Source organism: Diabrotica virgifera, chromosome 1 (assembly GCF_917563875.1).
Source record: "Diabrotica virgifera virgifera chromosome 1, PGI_DIABVI_V3a".
NCBI lineage: Eukaryota > Metazoa > Arthropoda > Insecta > Coleoptera > Chrysomelidae > Diabrotica > Diabrotica virgifera.
The window spans coordinates 89,736,360-89,754,668 of NC_065443.1; positions in this window are offsets into that span (position 1 = coordinate 89,736,360).

The window sequence follows — 18,309 nt, forward strand, 5'->3', positions numbered from 1 at the left end:
AATAACTCAAAAAGTAAGTATTTTGTCGAAAAAAACGTTCTTAGTAAAAATATAGCCTATAAAAAAGTAAAAAAAATGGTGTACGCGTTAGGTCTCTGAATCTCGTAGAACCAGAGTTATAGCCAATGAAAAATAGATTCGTATTCACCAAATTTCAAATAGAATATTTCGACGTGAAATATCCAAAAAATTAAGCAGTTTTTGGGGAAAACCCATTATAACTTTTTTAAAGTGTTTAAAAAAAAGCTTTATTTCTGTTTTTACAAAAAGTTTCTAGCGTTAAATTTAAGCAAGTTACGCTCAAAACAAAGTTGGTCCCTTTTGTTTTTGCAAAAAAAAATCGGGAAGACCACCCCCTAATTAGCAACTTAAATGAAATTAATCGTAGCGCTCCACAAATTATTTTACTTATGTTGTGTTTATATGATCTGTAAGTTTCATCGATTCAAAGTGCTTATTTTTGAAAAAATTTGGTTTCAAAGTAAAATTTTTAAAAATTTAAATTTTGAAAAATATGCTTTTTTTTAAAATAACTTAAAAATTGTTAGAGATACCAAAAATCTCGAAAAACAAAAAAGTCAGATTTGCTTTTCTGAATATCATGTATTTTTTTCTTTTTCTGTTAGACAAAAATTGATTAAGATTTGGTGTTTCTAAATTTGCATACATTCGTGATCACTGACTCGTTCAACCCATTGTAACTACAGCGCTTTCAATAATAAGGACTTTGAACCGATGAAACTTACAGATCATAAAAACAATATATACACGAGTCAAGAAACTTATGAAGTCGTAACGATTAAGTTCATTTAAGATACTAATTAGGGGATGATTTTCTCAAATTTTTTACCAAAACCAAAAGGGACTAACTTTATTTTGAGCGTAACTTGTTTAATTTTGATGCTAGAAATTTTTTTTATAAAACAAAAATGAAGCTTTTTTTAAACACTTTAACTAAGTTGTAATGAGTTTTCCCCGAAATGTGCTTCATTTTTGGTTATTTCACGTTAAAGTATTCCATTTGGAATTTGACGAATATAAACCTATTTTTCATTAGCTATAACTCTGCTTCTACTAGGTGTAGAGGCGTGATATATACACCATTTTTTTTTAAATATTTTACAGGCTATATTTTTGCTATGAATGTTTTTTCGACAAAGTTCTTACTATTTGAATTATTTGCGAAAAACCGTCTAAAAGCGTGGTTATTTTGTTGAAAAAATGAACATATTCACTGCCAAATAACTCGAAAAGTATTGACTTAGTGAAAAACCTCTATAGAACAAAAGTTACTTAAAATTAGCCAGTTTATCCATTTCCTGACTTTCTTTGGACGAATATTTTTTCACCCCCAGAAGGGGGTGAAAACCACACCCAGGGCAAAAGCACATATCGGCACAATATCACTTTTTTTCTTTGACTTGTTAGCTATGTGTATGCCAAATTTCATGTCAATCCAAGCGGTTCTTTAAAATTTACAGGTTTTGCAATATTTTACCGTTAAAGAACGGACTAAGATGAGATGAGACGATCATAGTAGTCGAAGGCCTAATAACGACAGATATGGAGAGAAAGCTACTGATATAGTACGGATATGTGCATAAAATGACAAATAGGTATGGAATGGCATTTGTCATTTTCAATATGCGCTTTAATAAAAAATATCTACATAATTCACATTAATATTTTTTTGCACTGCTTGTTAGTATGAGTTGGGTTGCGTTCCGTAGAACCATACGGTGGGTACTCTAAAAATACAGCTGGTCCAGGGTCGTCTTTAAAGTATCTGCCCATAGTGCATTTATAAATCAAATAATTAATTTATTAAGTTGTGATATATATTGGAGATATCGTTGGTATCAGTCTTGTTATTGATACAATTTTGATCTTTATTTATATGAATCTTTTCTTGTAGTTCTGTTTTTTACACAATCTGTACATTTCCAAAGTCAAAACCATGGTCATTTTCTATAAACTGCTTGAATAAGGCTATAGTGTTTAATTTATTGGTTTGTACTTTAATTTCGTGTGCAACAACACTTCTATGTCGATATTGGTATGCTGGTCCAAAATAAATATGTTGAATATCAGTCTTTACAATTTACTTTATAGACAACATTCGACTGCTTACCCTTAATAACATTGGGTTTAAATTTTTTAAAAATATTTTCCGGATATTTTAGACGATGTATGTCCAACATATTTTGCTAAGATTTTCGACATTTGTTCGGAGAATCCATTAATGAATGGCATGGATTATATCTTCTTCTTCTTGTGGTGCTTTCTCCTTTAGTGGAGGTTAGCGACTACACTGGCAAATCTGTCTCTGTCCAATGCGGCTCTAAACAAAGATGTTGAATCAAGGCCGGTCCAGTCTCTGATATTTCTAAGCCATGAAATCTGGCGCCTACCGGGACCCCGTTTTCCTTCAATCTCACCCTGGATGATCAGTTGCGCGAGGCGGTACTTTTCGTTTCTCATTATGTGTCCGAGGTAGCTAACTTTTCTGATTTTAATGATTTTTAGCAGTTCCCTATCTGTACCTATTCTCCTCAGAACATCTTCGTTGGTGGTGTGGGTTGTCCAAGGTATTTTCAAAATTCTTCTATAAAGCCAGAGTTCAAAGGCTTCTAACTTGTTCATCAGTCTTGTGTTGAATGTCCAGGCCTCCTTTCCATACAAAAGTATTGACCACACATAGCAATGCAGAAAACGACATCTAAGGCTGATACTAATGCTACTGTTACAAAATAAGCTTTTCATTTTGATAAACCCCTGTCGGGCTATCTCTATTCTCGCCATTACTTCTTGTTTATAATCAAGTTGATTATTGAACCAGCAACCAAGATATTTGTATTGGCATACGTATTCAAGCTGTTGGTGTTTCACATATATTGGAAGAGGTAAATTTTTGTTTCTTGATATTTTCATAACTTTGGTTTTCGCAGTATTGATCTTCATCCGAATTTTTTCACAACTCTCAGTAACCCTATCCAAGAGTATCTGCAGACTATGGTCCGAATCAGTCACTAATACCATGTCATCTGCATAGCGGATGTTATTTACTCTTAGACCGTTTATCCTGATTCCTTCTAAAGAGTGCGATAAAGCGTTCGCAAATATTAACTCAAAGTAGACGTTAAACAGTATGGGTGACAACGCACAACCCTATCTAACACCTCGTTTTATTTCAATTGGCCTCGACTTGTTACCATTGGTCTTTATGATTGCTGTCTGATTCCAATAAATAGCCTCTATAATTTTAGAATCTCTTTTGTCGACTCCGATGTCGTTCAATCTTTCTATTAAGGTCTTGTGCTTCACCGAACGCTTTCCCAAAATCTATAAAACAGACAAAAATATCTGCTTGCTGATCTTTGGATCTTTGTGCCAGAGTTTAAAGACAGAATATTGCTTCTCGTGTCCCCATTATAGATTATATAAAGAACCTTTTTTTAGTACAATGGTCTCATTTTTTAATATTTAAAACATTGATTTATCAGCCATGAATTAAGGAAAGTGCATTCTTCTGCATTCTTCTGCATCTCTTCTGCATTCCTATAATAAAATATCTCCTTGTATAAATATTAAAAGTATAATATGGAGAAAACTCTCTGGCACGTTCAGGGAAAATCTACAACGTCAGCAGGAGGATATTCTCGACTTTCCATGCAAATATTAAGGCAAATTTCGATGGAGAAATCCTCACGCACGTGTTTGAAAAAATTCAATAACCATATTTTTTCTCTCTTTATGTATTCAATATAGTGAAATTGTTTTAGAGTTAATATTTAACAAGACGATTCCAACGTATTTTTTAAATTATAATATTAAAAAAGTATTTTCAACCCGAGAACAGTCGCACCGTGAGAAAAAATCTCACATTTTATCCTTTTCGGTGATAACTTGATGAAAATTTTTTCAACATGTCCTCGCTTTCCACTCGTAAGTCCCTTGAGGAAGATCGTAGTAATGCGTAGAACTTACTTACTTACTTAATCAGTAGACCCATTTGTACCTTTCGGTGTTGGGCCGTTTATAATGCAATTCATTAATTATAATATTTTACAATCTTCTGAGGTGTCCTAGCTCTTAACGAACTCTCTCCATTCCTTCCTATTGGATACCATCTGTGTTGCTTCCTGCCAAGTCTTACCCTTACTCTGCAGTATCTGCGAGATGTCACTGTTCCATTCTTTAATGGGTCTTCCTCTTCTGTTCTTCCCTATTGGTTTGGCGTCCCACACTCGCACTTTTTACTTGTCTATTATTGTCCATCGGGGTTAGATGTCCAAACCATGCCAATTTTTTCTCTTTTATTGAGTCGAGTATTGGTTTGATTTTGAGTCTTTCTCTTATTTCTTCATTTCTGATTCTATTAGTTCTTTTTACTCCGATCGTTCTTCTGAGGTATTTCATCTCTGCTGCCTGAACTCTGCTCTGCTGTCTTTTGTTTAATATCCAATTTTCTGCTCCATATGTCACCGTAGGTCTATATATTGTTTTGTATATTGTCATCTTGGTCTTTGTTGATATTTCTTTTTTATTAACCTTCCGATGACCAACTTTTTTTTGTTACACGGATGACCAAGGGGAGGGGGTAAATGACCCCAGGTCAAAAATGTAAAAAATTACAATTAACAAAAAAATGAAGTTTTTTTATGGAATAGACTTTATGTCATTTCACAACATGAGTATTAGTGTCATGTGTAGTGTGTATGTTGAGTAAGTGTCTTGTTACTTTGCAAAGTCGACGTCAGTAGCGTAAAACTACTTGGAATTACACATAATAAACGGTATTTTACTAAACATCAACTTCAGAATATATTTTTCATTCGTAAAATATAGGGAATTTTTTTATTTCAAAATATGAGGATATCTAGAATGATATTAAAGTCAAATAAGGAAATAGTGAGTTAAAAATTAAAAATACTTTTGACTTTATTAAAGAAAAACATACGCTGGGGTCACAATTTCCCCCGCTTGGTCATCCGAAGGTTAAGGAATCCTCTATTTAGTGTATGAAAAAATTCAATAACCATATTTTTTCTCTTTTTATGCATTCAATATAGTGAAATGGTTTTAGAGTTAATATTTAACAAGACGATTCCAACGTATTTTTTAAATTATAATATTAAAAAAGTATTTTTAACCCGAGAGCAGTCGCGCCGTGAGAAAAAATCTCACATTTTATCCCTTTCCGTGATAATTTTTTGAAAAATTTTTCAACATTGCTTTTCACTCGTAAGTGCCTTGAGGAAGATCGTAGTAATGCTTAGAATTTTTTTTTTATTTTAAAAAATTTTTTTTTTGGAATTTATGGCTTTGTTGAGAACTAATTAGCTTTAAAATTGTTAGGCATAGATATTTTTAACATAACAACTAAATAAAAATATTATAAAATAGAAATTTGATTTAAATTCGTATTTAAATCTATATTGTGAGATTTTTTCTCTACGTTACAGAAGTGAGAGCGACTGCTCCCGGGTTAACTATACTCGTGTTCAAAATTATCGTACTACTTACATTCTCTCACTATTGTCTTAAATCTCACTATTGTCTTAAATAGACACTATATTGGTTCTCACTATTTAAGACAATAGTGAAAAGACAATAAGTATTCAAAAGTACCCGGCTATGAATCTCACATTAAGGTTGAATACTGATTATGAGATAAATAGTGTTGGCTAGAACACAAGATGAACGGAGACAAGATGAATCATGCAATGGTGACCCAGAAACTATAAAAGAAACTGACGACGGTCGCCGACTAGATGGACCGACGACATACAAAAAGTAGCGAGAAACCGGCTACAAAACGTCTAGTGTAAAGAACACTGGAAATATGTCCATGGCTGATTGATGATGGTGATGACTGATCATACACATTAGAGACCAGAGTAAATTTAAAGTTTTCATGCTCATTAGAAACCAGACTCTGGTTGAAACCAGAGTAGATTTAAAGTTTTCAGAAAATCGTAATAGAATATGGTGAATCCCCGGAGAAGAATTATTCGATAGCGGTACTGAGCCAGTTCCCTTCCAGTAAATCTGTTGTGGGTGGATGAAAAATGTTCTAGACATGAATTTGTTTTGACACACCAACATAGACTTATATCTGGTAAACATTATACACCATAGACCATCTAGACCAGGGGTGGGCAAAAGCCGGGTCGGATCCGACCCTTTTGCTTACTTTATCTGGCCCGTTGAGAAATCCCGCAAGCAATTTTTTTAATAGCGTACGCGCAAAATTTTGGCCAAATGCTTTTTAAATGCATTGATTTTTTTCGAATCCTAACCTAAGAAAAGTAATAAGTATTTTAGAAAGATTTAAACGCGGAATGAAATATTACATTATTACAGAGGGGCGAAAAGTCCCTGAAATCTTCTATACCTAATGTTTATTTTAATAAGTCACAGGGATGAAAAAAAAAAAAGAGAAAATTTGTGTGATTTTTAATTTCACATACCTCATCCAAAAGAATCTTTTTGTTTAATCTAAGGGACTTTCGGCCCTCCGTAATAATGTAGTCTTTCATTCTGCGTTTAAAATTTTCAAAAATATTTATTAGTTTTCTCCGGATTAAAAAAATACGAATTCATTTAAAAAGCATTGGTCCGAAATTTTGCGCCTACGCTCTTAATCTCTTTTATGCGATTTTGTTGGAATCAACAATATTAGTGTTCGTAGTGTTCATATAAATAGTGAATCTCCATCTTCTGCTTTTCTTAAAATTATCTGTGTGTTTAATCCGGTCCAGGCGCCAATATTTTTCGGCCACGGCATTTGTCGTCTACCAGGACCCCTTTTCCTTCGATTTTACCCTTCATAATAAGCTGCTACAAAAATTTACAACAAGGTACTTATGATTTCTAAGTATGTGCCCTTTCTCCTTGCTGTCTTTCTCCTTTTAATGAAGGTCAAAAGTTATCTAGCCCTTCCCCATTCTGTGTAACACCATCTCGTTCGTAATATGATCGGTCCATGGTATTTTCAAAATTCTCCTAAAAACCTCATCTCAAAAGCTTCCAGATTTTTAATTAAGTCAGCATTAACAATCCAATGTTTTGCTGAAGATGGGGAAGGAATGCGAAGTCATAAAAACCATACAAACGAGAAAACTGGAATATCTAGACCACATAATGAGAGGGGAAAAGTACTTCCCGCTAAAGCTCATAATCCAAAGAAAATTCTCGGGAAAGAGCAACGTGGGACGCAGGAGGATTTCCTGGTTGCGAAATTTAAGGGAGTGGTACAGGTGCAGTTCAATACAATTGTTCAGAGCCGCAGCCAACAAAGTTAAGATTACTGTGATGGTAGCCAACCTCCGATAGAAGACGGTACTGCAAGAAGAAGAAGAACAATCCAGTATAAAATAATAGAGTGGACATAACATTTTTATTATTATCCCGGTTTTTTATAGCGTTCTGCGCCTTCCGGTTTCCAGGTTCCAGCTTCGTCGGTTGTTGCATTCGCCAAGGTGAAGGTTCCTTTTCGACATTGTCTTCTGAATGCCACCTAGTCAGGATTGTTTCGGCCTCTAAAATGGTTGACTTGACATAACAGATTTGCAGATTGAATCTCGCAGAATATTTTTAATCTTCAAAAAGGCCGCTCTTGATTACTCTATTCTTGATCGAATTTATGAATTTTATTTTTTATCTGGATCCTGGTTATGGCTTAGTATAATGGACCATATTCAAATTTTTGTAATTTTACTGGCTGGGCATAAATTGTTCGCATATACACCCAAGTAAGACAATTTATTATTACTATTATTTATTATTAACAGTCAAAATTTAATGTACTTGTCCAAATGTTTTAAAATGATACTTATAGCATTTTTGTCAAAAAAAATTTCTTGGGCAGAAAAAAATTACCAAAAACATTAGTTTGTGCGTAGAGTACATACTGGGTATAGTCCTCCGGCCCGGGAGACATTTTGAAAATTTCATTTTGGCCCGCGCATAAAAGAGTTTGCCCACCCCTGATCTAGACTATATAAATATGCCATGTTAGATCAGTTGTACCATTTGTCATACCGAGAGAAACCATATCCTATCCCTTTATCCTTCCAAATTCTAGTTACCCATTTCCTTCTTCTTCTTTAAGTACCGTGCCCAAATTTTTAGGCGTAGGTAGCTTCCATAACAATTTGCCGATATCGTTCTCGATCTTGTGCGGCATGTAACAATTGATCTGCTGATAAGCCAGTCCGTTGACGAAGGTTTCGGAGTCATGAATATTTCTTTCGACCAATTCCTCTTTTTCCGTCGATCTTTCCATTGAGTATTAACTGCAGCATCCTGTATCTGCTACCTCTCATTATATGCCCCAGATATTCAAGTTTTATCTTTTTTATCATCTTCATTAAGTCACCTTCGCCTTGATCTACTCTGTTTAAGACTTCTCTGTTTGAAATGCGTTGAACCCAAGATATTCTGAGCATTCTACGATACGACCACATCTCAAAGGCTTCTAATTTGTTCATCATGTTAACCTTCATGATCCAGGTTTCACATCCATATAGTAATACAGGATACACATAACATTTTAGGAACTTGATTCTTAGTTGTAAGTTCAGCTGAGAGTTGCTCAGAATAGATCTAAGTTTCATAAATGCTCCTCTTGCAATTTCTATACGAGTTTTAATTTCTTCATCCGGATTTAGTGTCTCGTTTATTCAACATCCTAGGTATTTAAAATGGTTAACTTTTGTTATTGATTCATCATTGACAATTAGTTGCATAGGGCCGACGTCTTGTTTACTAACCACAAGTAATTTTGTCTTTGTTGCATTTATGTTAAGTCCGTTATTGGAGCATTCTCTAGTGACTCGATCTATAAGGAATTGAAGATCTTCGATATTTTCAGCCATGATCGCGGTTTCGTCTGCATATCTGATGTTGTTAATAGTTTCTCCCCCGATTCGAACTCCAAATTGTCCTTCCAAGGCTTCATTAAAAATTATTTCTGAGTATACGTTAAACAAAGTTGGGGATAACACACAACCCTGTCTGACACCTCTTTGAATGCAAATTTTGTCTGTTTCTTTGCCGTCTACCAGAATAGAAGCTTCTTGATTCCAATATAGATGTTGTAAAAGTCTCAGATCTTTATCGTCTATTCCAATCATTTCTAGATATTCAAACAACCTATCATGTTGAACTCCATCAAACGCTTTCTCAAAATCTATAAAGCAGACGTAAATTGGTTTCTGTACTTCCCATGATCTTTGAAGTAATGTTAACATTGAGAACAAAGCTTCCCTTGTTCCCAATCCTTCTCTGAAACCGAATTGTTTGTTTCCCATTGTCTCTTCACATTTCTGCTTGATTCTATTAAGAATTATCTTAAGAAGTAGCTTGAGAGAGTGGCTCATGAGACTAATTAGTCTAAAGTCTTTACATGATGATGTATTAGGCTTTTTTGGGAGTGGAATAAATGTAGACTCTAACCATATCTGTGGCATCATGCCAGTCTCGTATATATGGTTATAAATGTTTGTTAGTTGTGAGACATTGTCGTCATCCAGAAGTTTGAGTCAGTCTGATGGTATTTGGTCAGGGCCTGGAGATTTCCCATTTTTGCTCTGTTTGATGGCTTTCTCTACTTCCGCTTTTAAAATACTAGGACCAGTATTCGTATACTTTGTGGTGTTAAGTGGTGGCCTCGTATCCAGGAAGAGCTCTTTTATATAGTTAGTCCATTCTTCCTTTTTTTCATCCAAGTCGAGAATTATTTTACCTTTGGAGTTTCTCATAAAGTGAGGAGTTCTTTTTCTCTGAGTGTAGGTAATTTCTTTAAGCTTTTTATGTATATTAAACTAGTCATGTTTTCTTTGTAGTTCTTCCATTTCAAGACATATTTGTTCCATCCAGTCCTCTTTTGCTCGCTTAACCTCGTATCTTATTTGTCGATATATCTCTCTATAGCGAATCTCGTCTTTGTTTTTCCAATTTCTTCTTTGTTGAATAAGGTCTAGTATTTTATCGGTCATCCAATCCTTTTTCTTTATTGGATCTTTTTCTGGTTTCAAAACTTCGTTTGCTATGGTGACCATGGCGGAATTCATGATATCTAGATTTTGACCGATATTTTCTTGTCCAGATTTTTCTAACCGTTTTTTAATCTCATTTCCCCATTTCACCCATTTCCTATCAATCCCTAATGTAGCGCAGCAGCGAAATGATCCTAGATTGATTTGAAACTGGACTACCACCATCTCCACACATCCGACTCACTCTCGACGCCATCTCAGTTCCGGATCGGATTCAAAGTGAGAGGGATCAGGCATCTTGCTGAAAATATACGACTGAATCCAAATCTAAACTAAATACAAGAAAGTGTTCAAGAGATTCATCCAAAAAATAGCTGGAAAGTAGCCTGGAAAGCTACAAATAATTAAAAAAGAAATGGTAAACCAGTTTCTCAGTATGGGACTCTCAGAAGCTCACTGGTGAGGTAAAGCTAATTTTCAAATAGCTGTTGGAAACGTAGTCTACTTTTCGGGATAACATAAGGTCAAATAGGGTTGCAATAATTGTACTCTCCAAATTGAACGACTGTATCTACCAATTTTGTATACCTTATACAAATACTAATACAGAAACTGTTAACGCCATTCCAAATCGTGAACTAGTCAAAATTCGAGGAGATTTTAACGCCAAAGTAAGGTGTTTTCACCTAATGAAAATATTGAAAAAGTAATGGGCCATATTTTGGACACATAGTTAGAGGACATTTATGGATTAAAGCATGGAGTCTAACAGTGGCGGCTGGTGACTCAAAAATTTGGTAGTTCTGCAGTATTTTTTGGTTTTTTTTAATTCAATATCTTTTAATCGTTGTATTTTACAACGAGGCTTTTAGTTTGATATTTTACACCATATATTTATTCATTATATATCTATTAAAAAATAATAAAGAACTTACCGATTTTCTTCTTTTCAAATTGAAGATAAATCCAATTATATCAAAAATAGCAATGGTACATTATGGCACACTAGTAATTGTTTTATAGTTTATGTTTTTAGTAGAATTTTATCGATAAATACGCGAAACTAAGGAATGCAAACGAAAAAACACTACAAACAAAATCGCCACAACAATAATTGCATTATAGGGTCTTACGAACTAACTACACACAGAGACAAATATATTATTTTTTTTTTATAAATAAGCTCGATTCGTCGATTTTTTTTAAAGCAAACTTGTCTATAACTTTTTCATTAAAGTTTGGTATTTCTTTTATAAGTGTTTTTTCTACTGACAACATGGTTAATGCTACAAGTCGGTCTTCAGTCATGGAATTTCTCAAGAATGTTTTAATCCGTTTTAAACTCGAAAAGCACCTTTCAGCTTCTGCCGTACTCATGGGCACTGTAATTAGAATTTGAAGCAGTTTTACAGTTTCTTGAAAAGGCTCTGTTAAATTATTTTCAATTAAAAATTTTAAAAAAGGTATTGCCCCGTTAATGTCTCTACAGTCTCTTCTAAAATAAATAACAGATAATTCAGTCTTCAAGCGCTCCCTATCTAAATTTGGATATGACGCGCAAGTCAGGCTTAAATTATCATCTGGGAAATTAGCACAATAATTATCAAATTGCTCAGGATAAAGCAATGAAGTTGCAAGTAGGTGATTTTTAAAAGCAAATCTATCATTTGCACAATTTATGATTATATCACAAACTTCGATAGATGCTCTCCGATGATCTACTGGACTGTTATCCTTCCGTAACCTTTTAGTTGGTAATGGTTCAACGCATAAACTAGAACCTTGGTCAATGGTATCATCTATTGAATTTCTAACTAAATTCATGTATCTTTCGAAATCTGTCACCTTTTTATTGATTTCCAAAGGATCCGTTTTAGTCTTTTGAAGGGCATTATACGAAACGTCTACTTGTGGCATTATGCGATGGAAAAATGTTAACCAAAAAACAAAATTTTGATCCACTAGTATTCTTCGAATGGAAGACGCTGAACTACAGACAGCTGCCTTATCAAACGATTCTTCTATTTCTTCCATACATTCGATAAAAAAAGATCGATGTTCAAACACAACATTAACAGTTCGAATATTGAAGTTCCAGCGAGTTGGAGCGCCATGAGGAATTTTCTTTTGAACGATTTTATCTAAAACTACCACTCGTTGTGGCGAATTTTTAAAAAAGGTAGGGATTTCATTTAAATTTCCAAAAAAAAGTCTAACTTGAGAGTTTTCGGAACAAGCCTTAGACATTATTAAATTTAATTGATGCGAGTAACAGTGTACAAAATGAGCAAATGGATATTTTTCTTTGATTCTGGCTTGAACTCCTGCGTGCTGTCCACACATGACCGCTGCCCCATCATAACTCTGAGTTTATTATGTGAGTTTTCCAGGATAGGATCCAAAACACTGAAAATGTTTTTGCTTAAAGTATCTGCATTTAATTTTGAAGGTACCAAATATGTCCAAAATCGTTCTACCGGTGCTCCATTTCGACAATATCTAAATACTACAACCATTTGTGATTTTGCTGAAATGTCTGTAGTCTCGTCGGCCATGACAGCTAGATATGGAGATTCCCGAATTTCCTCCAAAATTTTATCCTGGCATAATTCCAACATGCAGTCCAAAATATCATTTTGAATTTCTTTAGAAATGCCCTTAAAAACCGTCGATTCTTCCAAGTGTTGTGCTAAAGTTATATCCAATTCAGCAGTAAAATTTATGAGGCCGCGAAAAATTCCAGGATTGTCGGATGTTTGTGTCTCGTCGTGTCCCCGAAGCGGCAATTCGAAAACACTACAAAATTTTATGCAGTCTATAATTTTTGAGAGAACATACCTATTTTTTGTTACAGCTTCATTGAATTTTTGAATATTTATCCAGTATGCAGAATCTAACTGTTCTTTAATATTCACGAAGCCTAATAAAGCATATTCCATTTGATTGTGCAAATGATGCTTAGAAGTTTCGTGCTTTTTTATTTTATCACTTAAATGTACTAAGTCTGTTACACCAACTTGCGTCCATGACTTATCACCTCCAAAGAGTACACAAGGAAAACAGAAAAGAGCGTTTTTTCTGTTGCAGCCACATATCCAACTATTTCTCGTATAAATATCGCAATTAAATTGTCGTTTGTAATTTTTCCCTCGTCTTGATCCTTCTTTTTCGATTTTAATATCCGGCAAAGGACGTCCTTTGCATTTTAATTCTAGTTTTTCGTCATAAGAATATTTAAAGAATCTCTTAACATTAATCAAATTATAAATAACATCCATCCTGAACAGCACTTTTATTCTCATATACTTAATATAAATACCGAATTACGTGCAGGACAACTTATTTTAACAGTCGTCGCGTCGCGATCACCGATTATTTAAAATTACAATAAACGTAGGTTTCTACACACTAGTTCGAACTGCGACAAATGCAGCTCAAATATTGCTTTCAGTCGTCGCCTGAAAAGTGTAGGCGAGGGTTGAGCGGGTGTTATCGGGGATATCTTTAACAGTTTACAGCTCGGAGTAGCACCGGTCCGGTCAAATAAGTGGGACTTGCTATCGCCATGAGATGCGACGGACGACAGATTAAAATAAAGGCGGCCATGCACGAAAACCATCTAAATGAATTTAGATTTTATAAGTAGTGATATTTTTTATTTAATTTTCAAAGTAATTTTGTTTGGATTATTTTGGTGGTTCTGCAGCTCCGCAGCACTTATATTCAAACCGCCACTGGAGTATAACCAAGGCTAATATAAACAAACTAGCCATAATTTAAAGGCCAATCGAAAGGGCAATGTTAGGTATGCAACTGTCAGATACGAAGAGGAATAATTAGGTAAGATCAAAGACAAAACTCAAGGGTATCACAAAAATTGCCAAACTCAAACGAAGCTTCGCAGGCAACACAATTAGACAAAAATTCCAACGTTTGGAGGCCATAATACAACATTGGGAACTTTAGCAAGGTAGAATCGATCTATCGTTGGTCTAATAAGAAAATTGTCTAAGTCCATTTTTTGCGATAATTGTTTTTTGGTGTCATCTATTAGTAGATGGTAAAAGCTACTGCCTGACAATTCCCACGAGCGCCATTATTATTTTATTTCGCGCCAATTTTGATAAACGAATTTTACCGAAGTCCAAACGTTCTTTCTTATTCATACGAATATTGGCTATGTCAGTGTTTCTGAAGTTGTTTTGATTGAAAACGTTAGAAAATGTAAGTAAATAAATATATTTTGATTATTATTATTAACATGGATAAAGTGTTATAAGTAGAAAGTTTGTGTAGATATTTTGTTTAATTAATTTTGGTCAATTATGTATTGCATAGAGTTAGGCAATTTTCCTTTTTTACTTTTGTTCCAAAGTTTTTTGTCTCTCCTGTAAAATTTTCAATTTGTGACTTAGGCAATTTGCTTATTAGACCGACGCTATATACTGATCACCAAATCGGAAGTATGTTCAGGATATAATCAGAATATAAATCGATAGAAGGTACTGGGAGAGGCCTACAGAAGAGTGAGAAGAAGAATTAGAAGGCCAAAATACCATTTACTTCACCTTATCATATAAAGAAAAGTGGAAAGTAAAACATGGATAGGACGTAAAAAGCTATCTTGGTTACGCAATATTAGACAATGGTGAATTTTAATGCTAGGTACTAACAATATTTGTAGTTAGCACTGGATAATTTGTTACAAATATCATCTCTTCTTCGATTCACTTTCGAAGTACACACCAGAACTACACAATAAACGAAAAGTTAAACTATGTTATCCAAACAAGATAGAATATTATTGTTACAAGTATTTTCCTCTATTCATGTTAAAAAACTCTACAAGATTGTCCAGTTGCACCAACAAATTAACGATTGATTTGGATTGCCCGTTTATTGTAAAATATAATCAGGGCCGGCGATAACGGGCCTGCAAGGGATGCACTGCAGGCCGGCGCCCCTGTTTGGGGGCGCCAGAATGAGCTTTTTTTGTGCTGGTGTTATGCAAAATACTAAAATAGAAAAATTCATTTTTTTTAATGTGGTTTAAATTCGTCATAATACCCTAATCAGTGTTTGTTAGTTTTGCATACGACTCATGTAAAATATACAAAAATATGCAATGCCGCATAGAATTCTTACCATGTAGTAATATAATTTATTGGTTAAAGATATTATATTTCAACCAAACAACTTTGCTCTAAATGAGAATGCTTTGTTTATTTTCTTCAAATTTCTTGCAAGTTGTTAGTTTTGTATCAGCAGTTATGAGAGGAAATGAATGATTTCTAGTAAAATAAACACGATTGTGATACTGTTTTCTTGCCGCCTGTGTAATTTAAGTATTATGTACTTATTAGTAGGTATCGAGTATTAATCCCATAAAAACATAATATTTAAAATAAACATTTTACATAAAGTTTAGTTTAGAGATTTTTAGATTTAGATTTAGTATTATTTCATGTGATTATACCTATACTAATACAGAATAGTTTGTCAGTTGTACTCTGCAGTTAAAGAATCTATTTAGTGTTGCATCCAATTAATATAAAATTATATTTGTTAAGTACTCAGTACTATTATTAAATTACGGTTTCACATTACTGCAGAAACATAATCTTGAGGTTTTAAAGTTATTATTTTTATTTAGTTAAATAAAAAAAAGATTCAAAAAAAATTATCTGGGGCACGAACCGAAGAAGAAAAGCCGAAAAAGAAGAAATGACAAAAACAATCTTAGTTCTCTTAGCCAATTTCTTAAAAAAATTAAAATGAATTTGTTCTCTCAGATCATGGATCCAATAAAATTGTAACCGAACTTTATTTACCGGGGACATTTGCGAATAGGGGAACACCGACTAAGTCGATGCCTCGCTGCCTGGAACACACAATTTTAGGACACAAGTCCAAAATCAAGTCAATAATATGGAGAAAAGCTCTTCTAGCTACCCCTAAAAACCGGTTGGTTTAACCACATAAAGTAATACAGAGGATGTTCCATTACCCAGGGCATCCAAGGAAACATTCAGTACAAAGCCTCCTCATTCGTTATGTACTGCGATGGGGTGGGGTGGTGTTATAGCTTGGGGGTCAGATAGATACCACTCCAGGTTATGGGCGGTCAGATAGGTAGGTCAGTGGCCGGTTTGATCTTCGGAAATGTGGGTCTCACTGTTTCATTTAAACACACATAATGTCCCCAAGGCTGGGGTTGTACGAGTATCAGCATTGGCGCCCATGCAGGTACGCTGTCAGAGAGGCTGTGCCACCCCCTAGCTTTTCGGGTGCTTTAAACTATATATTGTCATCCAAAGTATACAAAATGTAATGTGCAACATCTTCACGTCTGGCTCCACCCTAAAAATTTTTATATGGGCGCCCATAAGAATGTGTGTGTGTGTGGGGGGGGGGGGGGGGCGCCTGTGCTAGTTTTGCAGGCTGGCACCTTATACCCTAGCGCCGGCACTGAATATAATTGTTAAAAACTGTCAAATTAAAAAAAAACGTTGTTAAAAAAAAAACAAATTTAAAAACTTTAAGAACAGAAATTTTAACGATTCTGCCAAAGAATACTAAATTTTAACCTTTTTCGAAAGAAAAGAAAAGTGTTTATTATATTTGATGGTAAAAAATTTAATATTTTTCGGAAAAATCGTTGAAATTTCTGTTTTTAATTGACAATTCGCAAATGATTATATTTTAAAATAAACGGGCAATCGAAATACAAAAATCAATCGTTTATTTATTGGTACAACTGGACATAAGTAGTTTATGACTAGCAAGGAGTGGAAACGTGGTTAATGGGAGAAGGAAATGAGATGCTCGCAATATTAAATTATAATTTTTATATAATAATTTAAAAATATTAGTCTTAGCTATAAAAACAATATAAGAATATGCCCATAAGTGCCAGTACACATATGTTGCATATTTATCTAATTACTTTGCAGACAGTCACAGCAATGGTTACCAGAATAACAAACGAGGAAGTAGCTCAAGCGCTTCAAAAAATAAAGAAAAGAAAAGCAGTCGGACCAGATGACATTCCTGGGGAAGTATGGAGACATTGGGAGAAACAGGAATAAGTTGGCTAGCAGGTCTATTTAATAGAACTATGGCAGTTGGACAAATGCCAGACGAATGGAGAAGCAGCATATTAGTACCTGTCTACAAAAACAAGGGAGACATACAACAACGTACAAACTACAGGGCTGTAAAACTACTTAGCCAAACCATGAAAGTATGGGAGAGAGTAACTGATAGACGGATACGTGAAGAAACCGAAATATCCGATAGTCAGTTTGGCTTTATGCAGGGCAGATCAGCAACAGTTGCAATTTTAATTGTAAGGCAACTGATGGGAAAAAACAGGAATAAAGAAACGAACGCTCATACGGTATTAATGATCTTGAGAAAGCATATGATAGAGTTCCTCGAGAGATTCTGTGGTGGGCACTCAATAAGAAAGGAGTCCCTGGCGAATATGTAAAGATTGTGAGAGATATGTATGAGGGAGTAACGACTAGTGTTAGGACAGGTGTGGGAGAGACTGATACATTCAGGTAAAAGTAGGATTGCACCAAGGCTCGGTGCTTAGTCCTTATTTATTCTCATTAGTTTTGGACCAGATAACAGCGAAACTACAGGGTAGCATTCCATGGTGCCTAATGTATGCTGATGATGTAGTGTTAATAGGAAATAGTGAAAGAGACTTAGAAAAAAAACTGGAACAGTGGAGACAAGCACTGGAGGAAAAAGGTTTAAAACTTAGTAGGACAAAAACATAGTATTTGGAATGTTCATTTAAAGATGGAGTTACTACAAATAAAATTGTATCTTTGGATGGTGAAATGATTGTGAAAAGTAATAGTTTTAAGTACCTGGGATCGGTATTACAGAGTAATGGAGAAATAGATGGAGATGAATGCAGTAGAATTAGGCCTGGATGGATGAAGTGGAAAGAAGCGAGTGATGTGTTGTGTGACAGAAAATTTCCAATGAAGCTGAAGGGAAAATTCTATAAAACAGCCATAAGACCGGCTATGATATACGGAACTGAATGTTCGGCAGTTAAAAAGAAAGAGGAACAACGAATGCATGTGGTGGAAATGAGAATGCTTACATGGATGAGTGGAGTGGCAAACAAGGATAAAATTAGAAATGAGTATATTAGCGGAAGTCTAGGTGTGGCACCAAATGATGCCAAAATGAGAGAGCATAGGTTAAGATGGTTTGGTCATGTTCAATATCGAGACTTTAATCACCCAATACGATGAATAGCTGAAGTGCAGATTCCTGGAAG